Source organism: Mustela erminea, chromosome 9 (genome assembly GCF_009829155.1).
Source record: "Mustela erminea isolate mMusErm1 chromosome 9, mMusErm1.Pri, whole genome shotgun sequence".
Taxonomy (NCBI): Eukaryota; Metazoa; Chordata; class Mammalia; order Carnivora; family Mustelidae; genus Mustela; species Mustela erminea.
The window spans coordinates 67,995,424-68,008,079 of NC_045622.1; the positions used below are offsets into that span (position 1 = coordinate 67,995,424).

Genomic DNA, 12,656 nt, shown 5'->3' on the forward strand with positions numbered 1-12,656 from the left:
TTCAAAGAACTAAAATAAGAAGGTGGTTTTAACGAGTTGCAGACAGGGAATCTCAATAGACAAGTGAAAACTATCAAAAAATGAAAAATTCAGTTCTAGCTGAAAAGAGCAATAACTAAAATGAAAATTTCAATTAGATGGGCACAATAGCAGGCAAGGTGAGAAAAAAAGGGAAGGGGGGGCTTGAAAATAGATGAGTAGAAATTATCCAATCCATAGAATACAGAGAAAGACGGGGAAAAAAATGAATGTATCTGTACACACGTAATAATACAACATTTAAGTAACTGGACTTACTACTGATACACTCAACAAAGTGTAATTTCAAAAGTGTTATGGTAAGCTAAAGAAGCCAGACTCAAAGTTTGCATACAGATGATTCCATTTCTATAACATTCTCAGAAAGAAAGGAATATAAAACAGAACACAGTCAAGGAGAGCACAGTTTAATTTGGAGATGGGGGAGGAGGGCAGTTTGATGGAACTGTTCTGTATCTGGATTACGGTGGTGGTGGTGGTGGTTAAGCCACTGTATGCCTTTGTCAAAATTTGTAAGACCTGGGGGCCCCTGCCTTAGTTAATCATCTGACTCTTGATACCAACTCAGGTCTTGATCTCAAGGCTGTGAGTTTAAAAAAAAAAAAAAAAAAAAAATCCTAAGACCTATACACCAGAGAATTTTACTGGATGTAAATTTAAAAAGAAATCTTAAAAAAAAAAAATTATTATTATTATAGATCCCCCCATATGATCATTATGCAAACAGTATGTGTTATATCTGACTAAATTTTGTGTAACTAGTTCCATGATATCAAATTTAAATGATTTATGGTTTCATTAAATACTTAGCACCTTTTCAGGCATTTTGCTAACTGCTGAAGATACTCGCAGATTTAATAAAACTGCATGAAATTCCCCTTAAAAGTAGGGAACGTTGTCTATCTACAGGGCTTCCTTATCTAATCCCACCAAAATCTAAGACTTCCAAAGTCAATTCACATTCAGCCCTTCATCTCCCAGAGGTGACCCAGAGACAAAATCTCTGAGGTAACTAACCTTATGCAATTGCTATTTAAATTTTGCTGACTTCTTGAAGGCATTAATACTTCAAGAAATGTTTCGTTTATTTGTTTCATGCCACATTAAACAGATGAATAAATATTGATAATCTTTCCATATCTTATTTGTTTCATGCCACATTAAACAGATGAATAAATATTGATAATCTTTCCATATCTTACCCATTTTCTAATTACCTACATAGCATTGTAAAGAACTGGATGCTGTTTGTAGTACTAAATTCTTAAAACTCACTAAAAGACATGGTTTTTTTATATTCCAAAAACATCTTAAGTTTTGTTTCCTGTGCATACGCCCCCTTTTCCTTTTTTTCTATGACCAAATTTTGCCTTCAAAACTAGAAGCATCTTAAACTGAAATAAATCACCTTGACATAAAATTTAATATAGACAAATCTCCAATAAACTGATGAAGTGTCTAAATCAAAGGAGATTACATTCAACTCCTAAGAACCAGAATCCTTTATACAAAGTCAGACTCTTAAATGTTTTCATTTTTCCTCCATGACCCCTTAAACAGAATTTTAAACAATATTTTTCCCCACTCTGGGAGTCTTTTAAAATAAGTTACGTATCTTCTTCATATAACTTTACATTTTGCCCTGTTATTTCCAGAACCTTCTAGTCCTTTGAGATTTTTTGCTTCTCTGCCATCAATTCAATAGGCTAGAAAAGGCCGTAAATATGATTCAAGTTCTAGACTACACTGCTATCCACAGAACTTTGTGTTATAATGAAAATGTTCTATTTTTGCCCTGTCCAAAAAGTAACCATTAGCTATATGTGGCTACTAAGCACTTAGGACGTACTACAACTGAGGAAATTTTTAATTTTCCATTTTAATTAATCTAAATTTAAAGAGCAGTATGTGGCTAGTTAACTACCATATATGCCAGCAAGTTAGAGGCAGAATATCAGTGCCTGGCACCACCACCCCCCTCAAAAAAGTTATTTTCCTCTAAATGTTTCATTTTAAGGACTCTAAAACTTGCCTTGAGACAAAATACTTGCACATACATATACACAAACTAGTTATCTTTGTGTCTAATATTACAGGTAGTGTTCAACTTTATTAAAATAAATTTTATTTTCTTATATTCAAAGATCATGAAGGCTTATTTCAAAAACTAAAAGTCGGTTGTACTGGTATATGAATAGACAAACAAACCAAAAGAAGAGAAGAGAAGGTCTAGAAATAGATCCCTAAAACATAAGAAAATTTGATATACGATAAAGAAGTAGCTTCTCGAATCATCTGAGGAAAGGACAGACACTAATAAGTGGTATTGGGACAAATGGATAAATAAACATCTGTGAAAACATAAAACTCAATCCATACCTCACAATTACTTGGATACACTCCAAAAAAATCAGCTATCTAAATGTAAAAATTGAAATCATACAATATTGCAAAAAACAGCAGGAATAATAAACACAACTTAAAGACTTTTTACTATATAAAGAACTCTTTAAAAAGAGAGGGGAAAAAAAAAAAAAAACAGATAGCTCCCCTCTCCAGAATAGAGAAGGATGCACAGTAGACACGGGAAATTCTCAGAAAAATAAAGGCAAATAAGCAGCCTTAAACCTATAAAAGTATGTTCAACTCAACTCATAAGAGAAATGCAAGATAACACTTCAAATTTTGACCATATACTCTGTTGGTCAGACTGAAGAAATGGATATTCTCTGCATTCTCATAACTGCTAATGAAAAACAATTCCCCATGGAGAGTAATTATGCGATCTCTAAATTATACAAATGTTTACCAGCCCCACTTCTAAGAATCTCCTGAAGATATAACTCTACAAATACTAATCAAATATTCAAAATATATTCACTGTGGCCTTATTTCTAATGGCAAAAGACTAAAAACATCTGAATGTACATCAGCAAAGACTAAACAAATAAAATGTGGTAAATCTACACAATGAAATACTATGCATATATAAAAATTAAGGGAGGGGTGCCTAGGTGGCTCTCAGTCCATTAAACAACTGGCTCTTCATTTCAGGTCAGGTCATGGTCTCAGAGTCATGAAAGCAAGCTCCATCTCAGGCTCCAAGCTGGGCATGGAGTCCATCTAAGATTCTTTCTATCTCTCTCTTCCTCTGCCATAGCCCTCCCACCTCACTGGTGCATGCTAGCTCTTAAATAAATTAATAAATTAATTAATTAAATAAAGGAGATCCCCAAGTACAATTGTGGATTAATATCCAAGATATGTTAGGTGGGGGGAAAAAACGAGTGAAAAACAAGTAGTACATGGTTTGTTAACTTTTGTGAATAAATTAAATATAAATACACACACATAAATACATTATTTTTGCAATAAGAATTAGAAGAATAGGGGCGCCTGGGTGGCTCAGTGGGTTAAGCCGCTGCCTTCGGCTCAGGTCATGATCTCAGGGTCCTGGGATCGAGTCCCACATCGGGCTCTCTGCTCAGCAGGGAGCCTGCTTCCCTCTCTCTCTCTCTCTCTCTCTGCCTGCCTCTCTACCTACCTGTGATCTCTCTCTGTCAAATAAATAAATAAAATCTTTAAAAAAAAAAAAAGAATTAGAAGAATAACCAAGACTCTAATAGAAATGGTTACCTACAGGGGCAGAATGGGAATGGGGTGAAAGGAATACAAATATAAGCAAGACTTCTGGGTATTCTTTTTATATAGTTTTGATATTTGAAACATGTATTTATATATTCTAAATAAATAACTAAAAAGTCTACTACTACCATGTCCTAAAGTGTACCATTTAATGTTTGTTTTTTTTTAAATAAACGGTAGATGTCCTTATAAATATAATGGCAGATTTAGTAGCAATAAAAAGGATTGCCATGTCACTCAAATTCATTCACCTCTTATTAACTACCTCCACCTAGAATAGTAATGACCAAGACATATTAAAATAGAATCTTGAAAGAAAAAGATGAAGCTATCCTCCTGGGGAAGTTTACCAGACAAATGGTAGATTAAATATGTTTCAACATTAAGAAAACTCCAGCCAAATATGTAATGAGATTTTTCAAGCAGGACTGAGGCACAGGGTGTTCTAAATGCACCTAATTCAGGGAACCTTGGATAATAAGTTGGATTTTCATATATATTTCATACATATTATGACTGATATATGCTAATCCACATATCAATCCTATAAGACACAGAGGTGTCTTTTATAAAAAATTGAGAAATTGGTTTAGGCTTAAAGGGATTATGTTATTTGCCTAATGTCACAGCAAATAAATAAATCAAGACACAGATACACATCTCTGTAGTCAAAATCAGTGTTTTTTCTACCATACTATACAGTCTCTCAAATTTAATATGCAACCCATCAAAATGCTATACCCAGAAAATAAAAGTGTTAGTGGTAGCACTTCAAATCCCTACAAGAAAGACAGATATACAGACAGATTCAAGGTTAGATAGATAGATTCTAAAAAAAATAACTGCTTATAACTATTTGATAAGATCCTTTCCTTCTTCATGAGTCTCACCCAAATTCCACACTAAAAACTTCACAGTACAACATAAAATCATTAAAAAAAAAAACCAACAACAAGGAGAAAATAAGTGAATGATTATCTGACTCTCAGAATAAGGAAGGAATTTCTAAGCCTCAAATCAAAGAAAAACACTATTAAGACAAAGACTGCTAGTCTGACCAACAGGAATGTGCTGCCAGCCAACTTATGCTAACATTCTCAGCAAATACTGGTGAAAACTTCATTAGAGATCAGAATTAGGACTATACACAGGTTTCAAGAAACATTAAGTTAGACTACATAAAAATTCAAATAAAATATACCATATTTTATTATACCAAATAAATATACCCAAAAAACCATAAGAAGTTTTATAATACAAAACAAAGAATTAAAATCTTAAATACATAAGGATATTTATATATCCATATTAAAATGCCACAACACTATGGGCAAAGTTCATAAACTAGCAATTTACAAAAACAAAATAGTGAGTCAAAAATGGGGAACAGCAGAAATAGTCAACCTCAGTAGTAATACAAGAAACCCAAGTTAAATCTGAGATGTTTAACCTATCAAATGGTCAAAGATTTGTTGGTTGGTTTTAATAACAAGCAGTGATAGCTGAAGTACAGAGAAAATGGCTATTCAAGTTTGTGGGAACATAAATTATAAAACTTGCAGGCTATTATGCACTTTGGCACAAGAATCCCTACTTTTAACTTTATCCTAACAAATACGTTCATCAAAGCATTTATGACGATAGAAGGGGAGAGGAAAGAGGAGGAAAGAATTGTTAGTTTTTAAGTCTATGTATCTGTTATATCATTCAAATTTTATTTTAATTTCTCAAAAGAAAAATTTGAAGTCATTACATACAGAATGATCCCAACTGCAGGGGCAAGGGAGGGAGGGGGTGGAAGCAATTATCACTGTGCCATGGGATTATAGTGCCATTTTCTTCCTTGCTCTTTGCTAAATGTCCCAAATTGCATGCAATGCATTATACTTTAATAGTAAAAAAGAAATTACTCCAAAAATATACTTTTAGAAGTAATTTTCAAAGTACTCTTACAATTTCAAAACCAACAAGTGTTTAAGACTGCTGTTAAACAGTATCACTCACTGATGAATGATAAATGAAAGTAATGATGAAAGATGTCACACCACTTTTCTTCTAAAATGTGACACTTTCTCCCTTAATGTTTTGAGTTCAACTAACTTAACAGCTATATATATATATATATATATATATATACGTGTATATAAATAATGTATATATACTGTCATACCAGTATTAGATATACACTATGTAAACAGACAAAAAATGGAAATGAAAAAGGGATTATTTTAAATATATATAAATTATAATATATATAAATGAAAGTTCTACTTGGTCCTTCAGAAAAAATAAGTTCTCCATACATTCCCAGAAGTACATAACTGAAATAAACCACCCAGAATCAGGAGACTTGCAGATCTGAATACTAGTCTCAGCTTCCCCACTACCAGCCAGTAACTTCTATAAAAATCAGGTAAGAGGGTTTAATCTGCCCTTCCAAAAATTAGAGTATTAATGATTTAAAGTACTTTCAGTATTATGGTTTTATAATTCCACTACTTTCTAATAACTCAACATTCTTTCTCAAAAGAGAAACTCAGGCATTGTGGAATACTCAGTAAGAAGAAAACAATAGTGCCCCATAGCTACCATCTTTACAGAACTTCTTTAAGAAAACTCTAACAAATGAGGAACCAAAAGGACAGAGCAGATTGTATTGTTTGCTCTCTAGATGTGAGAAAAATCAAATTTAATCTTGCATCACATAAAGCACACTGTCCTGAATGAAATAATTACCTTTGAAATAACACAGCATTATATGCAAGACCATTCAAGAAAATTATAAAAATACTCTGTTGCACAATTTTGCACCTGAGATCTCAGATTCATATTCTGAAGGTATCTGAACTTTAAAGCTTACTTGTAAGGAGATATTTAACATAGTCTATAAACACTAAACATAGGAAAATTTTCTCACCTGCTATAGCAATACCAGTCAAAGAAATAAAAGGGAAACAATCCAAATTAATAAAAAGAATTTTATATTTAGAAGCAAATAACAGCATCCCAATAGATGATTTTTTAAATGGAAAACCATCTTTCCAATGTATTCTCTTTCCCTTTTTGCTGCTATTCTACCTAGCATTCAAATTACATAGAATACCAGCTATCAGTCAATGGATGCCAACATGAAAAGCACGAAAAAGAGCTTTCTATTGTTCAATGTTGACAAGAATAAAGAAAAAACAAAAACATTTTAATTCCTAGTGGAAGTCATATGGCAAGGCTGTAAATAACCATTTGAACTTGTTTCCCTGCAAAAGAGATAGCTGGATATAAATTTACCTGATGGATGTGTTTCAAGATCATAGGCTATTTTCTGAGCATAAACACAGAACAAAGTGCTAAGAAGTGATACTCACTTTACTATTTACATAGCATTTTTACATGTTTTATTTTATTTTATTCTCAAATTCATTTTTCATTCTCTCTCCATTTTTTATGTAAGGAAACAAAGGCTCATAGAGGTGAAGTAACCTCATAGAGCTTACTAACATTTGGCTTTAAATCCAGATCTAAATGATCCCAAATAAAGTATTACAAGCTGATAAGTGTGTTTACAATTTAAAATGACCTCAGAAAAGTATTATTCATACTTTCTAATCAAGTACTTCAATCAGTGATTCACTATGAGACTCTCATTCCGAGCCAAATACTAAATGTTAATCTCAATTTGCAACCAAAAATATTAATAGATAATTCATTTCAATTATAAAGACAAAAATAAGTACCAAGTGCCAGACATTTTTACATTTTCAAACAGAAAAATATAAACTAGGAATTAAGGGCAAAGAAAGATGCTTTCATTAGCAAAGATATCTTTCAGCATCTTAGTGATTTTTAGCAATCTACTGTGACATAAGGTCATGTATTTCACATAAAATCTTCTTCTATGATCAAGTTCATACTGTTTCAAGTACTCAGCTCACTGTATTGCCATCACCTATTTGACATTTACTAACCTCTAATTCTCTCCCAGGTTCTCGGAATTCTGATTGCCTTTTATCTCTGTGCTCTAGACTACTACCTGCTTAGCAAGGAAATGTTTCAAGTATGTCAAAGTAAACCAGAGAAAGCCATGGGAAAAATGCAACATTAGCTTGAACCCTAACAAACATTCTATCCAAAAGGAGAAAAAAAAATTCTTAAATAGTTCTTCCTCCATTAGTGAACACCTATAAACTACCTCTTCCTCCCTCACTGTGGGTTCATAACCAACAAAGAAACAAAATTGAGGAGTCAGACAGATAAAGATAAAAATACAACTAAAACCAGTGGCCAAGAAAGCTTCCTATTATTTCAAACGTAAATTAAACTTACTTAGATTTGTAGATATACCATTTCCTTTTCCCTAATAGGGCCCAGCCTGCTCAGATAAGTCTACCATACAGATATAAAGAGAATGTATATCCTAAGAACTGGGAGTTCCAAAAACAGAACCAGAAGGCACTGAGCAAAAACACTGAATCCCTTCTCCTCGTTTCACCTAATGCTTTCTTGGGAAGGCATTTCAGGGGGTTAAAAAAAAAAAAGCAGGGCGGGGGGAGCTACTTCAAAGAGTTACTTACAAGTCATGGTAGAAGCGGGGTGGTAGGGGAGAATGTTGCCCCCTTCAACAAACAATCGCCACAAGTACACAACAGATTCTTCAAAAATGTTTTTAAAACTTTCAAAAAGCAACACCTCACAAACATAATACATATCTCCTGTTTCACTTCTTATTCTAGAGAGAGGTGGAGAGACTGGATGAAGAGATTAATAGACTAGTTGAACCTGAGAAGACCGGGTTAAAAGGAAGAAAACCAAGTTTGCAAACTACCGAAGAGGTCCTCATGAAAAACCAATATTCTCTGTAGTCCTTGTATGAGTTACAGTAAATTTAGCTGTAAAAGGCAGAGCTTTGTAAAACTGCACAGTAGATGAAAGGGTACTTCACCATTTTATCTTCCTTTTCAAAACTCTCTCCCTCACCTAGACTCCTCTCTCACCCTCGTCCCCTCCAAAGACTCCCCACCTTGCCTTCAATATGCCTAAGGTCCACTTCTTTCTGGGTATGACCTCTAAACTTCCATTCCCCTCAGTCCAACTAAATATGAATCAGATTATGTGATTAAAGTATTTCCCACTAATGGGTAAATGTGCCTTAATCCACCGGGTTCAACTCTACAAATTATCACTAAACTCTACTATGTGTAATGCACTGTGTTTAGTCAAAGTAACTATTCTTAAAAGAAAAACTAACTACTGGGTTCAATTTTACAAATATCACTAAACTACTATGTGTAATGCACAACTAGTTATATCAAGTTTTTAACGTACAACGTAAAGAGGAGGATCATGAGTGCCTGCTTCACATTACACTCCCCCAACCCATTTCTTTCTATCCCTATACATCCTCCCCTCACCCCATCTGCCAGGAACAGAACCCAAGAAATTAATATTGCTTCCAGTAAGAGTCAATGACCGGGAAGACAATGTGCCATGGCAGAGCAACCAATAAACATTCAAAACTACAGATTAGTTATAGAGGGTCTCCTGAATTTAATTTCATGTGTTAATTACAAGTACAGTAAGAGGCCTCTCAGTGAATCAATTTCCTTACAAGATACCTGTAAATTAGCTTTGTTCAGAACCTTTAGTTATTAAGCCATAAATACTGAGAAACTTCTTTGGTTGTTTCCATGGTTAAAACAAAAAAGTACCAATCCCATTTGCTATACTGACTTCAAGGTTATTAAATTCGGCTATTAAAATTTTTTTTTGATTTTGTGTTTTGTTTTTTTTTTCAGTGTTCCAAAATTCATTGTTTATGCACCACACCCCAGTGCTCCATGCAATACGTGCAACCCATAATACCCACCCAGGCTCGCAATCCCCTACTCTCCTCCCCACCAAAACCCTCTGTTTCTTGGAGTCCACAGTCTCTCATGGTTTGTCTCCTCCTCCGATTTCTGTTTTGAATTTGACATTTTTCTCAAATCCTCCTACGTCGGAAATTCCAAACTAATTGATATATTTGTTTTAAATCTTCTTTTTTCTCCCAGTTGTAAAATTTATTCATTCTGACCTAAAACAGAGGTCCAAAACTGGAAAGCAGGATACAACTACTGACAAGCTTGGGTTTGGTTAGGCCACATTAGGTTATTTTTAATTGTTTTAAGCAGTTGTCAATATTTTTAACAATCAAGAGACTGCATGTAAAAATCTAGATTTCCTGTGTTCTATTAAAAAGGCTGAAAATTGGGCCCACATTCACGTATGGCACTAATCAGGTGGACCTCTTAACTGAATGTCCCTCTAAGATGAGGCATAAGCTCCCTACTTTCAGTTCACTCATTCTCATCTGCCTAGTACCTGCAGGCATGTGAGTTTGCTATTCTTAACATACTCCTATGGAAGGTGCACATTTCCCAGCTCGCTCTCACATTTCACCAAGTCACCTAAACATAAAAAACCACAAAGCAGATCTTGCCGGTTTGCAACTTAATAGTTAATAAAAATTTTTCACAAGGCTTAGAAGAAAGGTAAGAAAGATAAAAATTCAGACGGGTAAAGGGTGACATAAAGGTAAAAAACCCATCTGAAAGCTTTTCTGGGAGGGGAAAAAAAAAAGGTGAAAGAACTCAAAAACACAGAGACGATAAAAACCTTCCTGATGGAGCACTTTGTTAACTAACTCCTGATTCCTTACCATGGAGCTCCATGCTTCAGATCCTCCCCTTAACTTTCTCTTTATACATAACAATAGCAGATAGGTCATAAAATCTGAGAAATTTGGGGATATATATAAAACACATTTACACCTTTGGAAATAATTCTCATGCACTTTTGAAGTCTTCATCAACATCAAATTCTTTCCCAAGTATTTTCTACGGCTTTCCACTTTACATTCGTGACAACTACAGTCCTCATTTTCAAGGCTTGGACTTCAGTCCTGGACGGTTTCTCCAGCACAGAAACTTTTTTTGGCCCTTAAGGTTGCATTACTCATTAGACCTCTTATTCCAATCTCTACAGTCTATTTCATTCAAAATTTACCCTTAACCCCCTCTCTAAAAATTCTTGATCATATTTGTGTGGGGGGAGAAGGGGGATGCCTAATTGCCCCCCAAAATCAATACACTGGGCTGCTTCACTGGGATTTAAATAAAAAGCATGAAAACGCTTGAAGATTAAGAAATTTTAAAAATAATTTTTATATGCTAAGTGCCCAAAGAGACAAGTGAGGCTCTAGCTTTGGCAAGTGTGAACTTTTCATCACGGACTCTAAATACTGACAACTACTGTACGAGACCTAGGAGACCCAGGGATGGTCTCCTTGACCCCACACGAGCAAATTACCAAATGATGTCTCCTCTCCCTGCACCCCGTCCTCTTCCTGCACCACCCTAAAAAGCGTGTTAGGGGACTTGCCTCTGAAGAAGAAAAAAATGGGCAGCTTTTCTGTGCAGTGTTTGGGAAAACAAAGCTTTACCATACGCGATACTGTTAAAGCATAAAACCACGCAGCACATTACAGGAGTCTCACTCCTCTTCACCCAAAGGGAGAATACCTGCTACTCTATCCCCTATTGTGATGCGCCCTCCTGAGGCTGTCGCTACGTTAGCCCAGCGGTGACAGGAAAAGGGGCGGGGCACGGGGCAGCTCAGCCCTGGGAAGGAGGGATGAGGAGGGTATCGCCTTCATCCCCGGAGAAAGGCCTCGGGACTCCCAACCCAAAAACAGAATCCCGAAAACCCAAGTCCCATCCTTGCCACTCCGAACCGGCTGCCAGCTGCCGGAGCCCAGAACCCCCCGCCACAGTCTCCTAGCAGGGTCTAGGACGCCCAGACCACCGCCACAGCAGCCGGGCGCTCAAGCCCAGATTCGCCCTCCGCCCCCTTCCTCCTTTGCCCAGCCAAGCCCAGCCTCCGGCGCCGCCCCCACCGAGTTCCCCAGCTGAGCCCAGTCACCCTCGAACCTGCAGTCCCTCTTGTGTGTCCACGGAGGGCCCAGGCAAAGGCGGGGGTCAGGGACACCCCCGCTTCCTCCTCAACTGGATCCCTCCGGAGGTGTCTGTGGCGGCGGCCACTCAGGCGGCTGCGGCTAGCAGAGCCGCCCGGGCAGGTTACAGGCCGGCTCTTAAGCCTCTTCTCGCGAGAGCCCTGAGTCTGAGGAGGCGAGGCTAGTCGTGTTCTCGCGAGAATAGCAGCTCAACGCCCGGGGGTGGGCGGGGCGCCGAGGGTGTAGGCAGTTGAGGGAGCGGCAGTTTGGGTTGGGCTTTGTGCCTGGGGGCTGGGGTCGCTGAGTGCTGGGCGCCTATCCTCACAGACGTTAGTCTGGGGTTGGAAGGAGATCCTCAAACCTGAGTGGCTGCGAACAGAGTTACCCCCAAACCTTTGATTCCCACGTTTTTCCTTCGACTTCCTGTCACCGTTAGAAAAAAACGGACAGCGTTTCCAACCCAGAGTTCTAGAGAAAAAGCTCTGGGACCCGGTGTGCCCAAGGAAATCGTTTCCCACGATTGAGCAAACTCCGACGCCGCCCCTGCGGGCTCAGCTGGCGGGTATTAACCCACCTGGGTCCGGGAAAGGCGGTCGTGCGCACGCCCGGTGGCCGCGGCTGTTTGTTTTTAAAAGCTGGCTTGGCGGGAACCGGGCTGCCGGCTGAAACTCCAGCAGCTGGACCGCCCAGCCCACGTCGAGAGGGACGCGGGTCGCATATTTTGCTCCTGGAGGCAGAGGGTCGCCGGTTCACGGAGTTTCTGTCCTACAACTTCACTGAGCTTACGGTGTGTCAAACGCCGGACGATCCGTAGGGCTTGGGGCGGGGCGGGGGGGAGAGGCGGGGAGTAAGAGAGGCGGTCTGCCCTCCCCGAGCTCACACCGCGTGGACGAGAGGAGCCGGAAGGTGCGAACCCACTCTGCGGGGATAAAAACCGGGCCGCTCGCCGTGAGCTGCGGGAGCTGAGAGCGAGCTCTGCCTGCCGTGT

At 37.8% G+C, this 12,656-nt stretch overlaps 1 protein-coding gene across 3 annotated transcripts in view; it reads right to left on the reverse strand.

Moving 5' to 3' along the window:
- BTBD10 (BTB domain containing 10) overlaps positions 1-12,399 on the reverse strand; it is a 73,241-nt gene extending 60,842 nt beyond the window's left edge. Inside the window, exon 1 of one of the 3 annotated variants that reach the window (XM_032356652.1) lies at positions 12,243-12,399. The gene's annotated coding sequence lies outside the window, so the exon portion shown is untranslated. Of the gene's footprint in view, positions 1-11,645; positions 11,867-12,242 lie in introns of those variants that run through there. The other 2 variants (XM_032356648.1, XM_032356650.1) reach the window with 2 other exon arrangements.
- Positions 12,400-12,656: the final 257 nt, after the last annotated feature.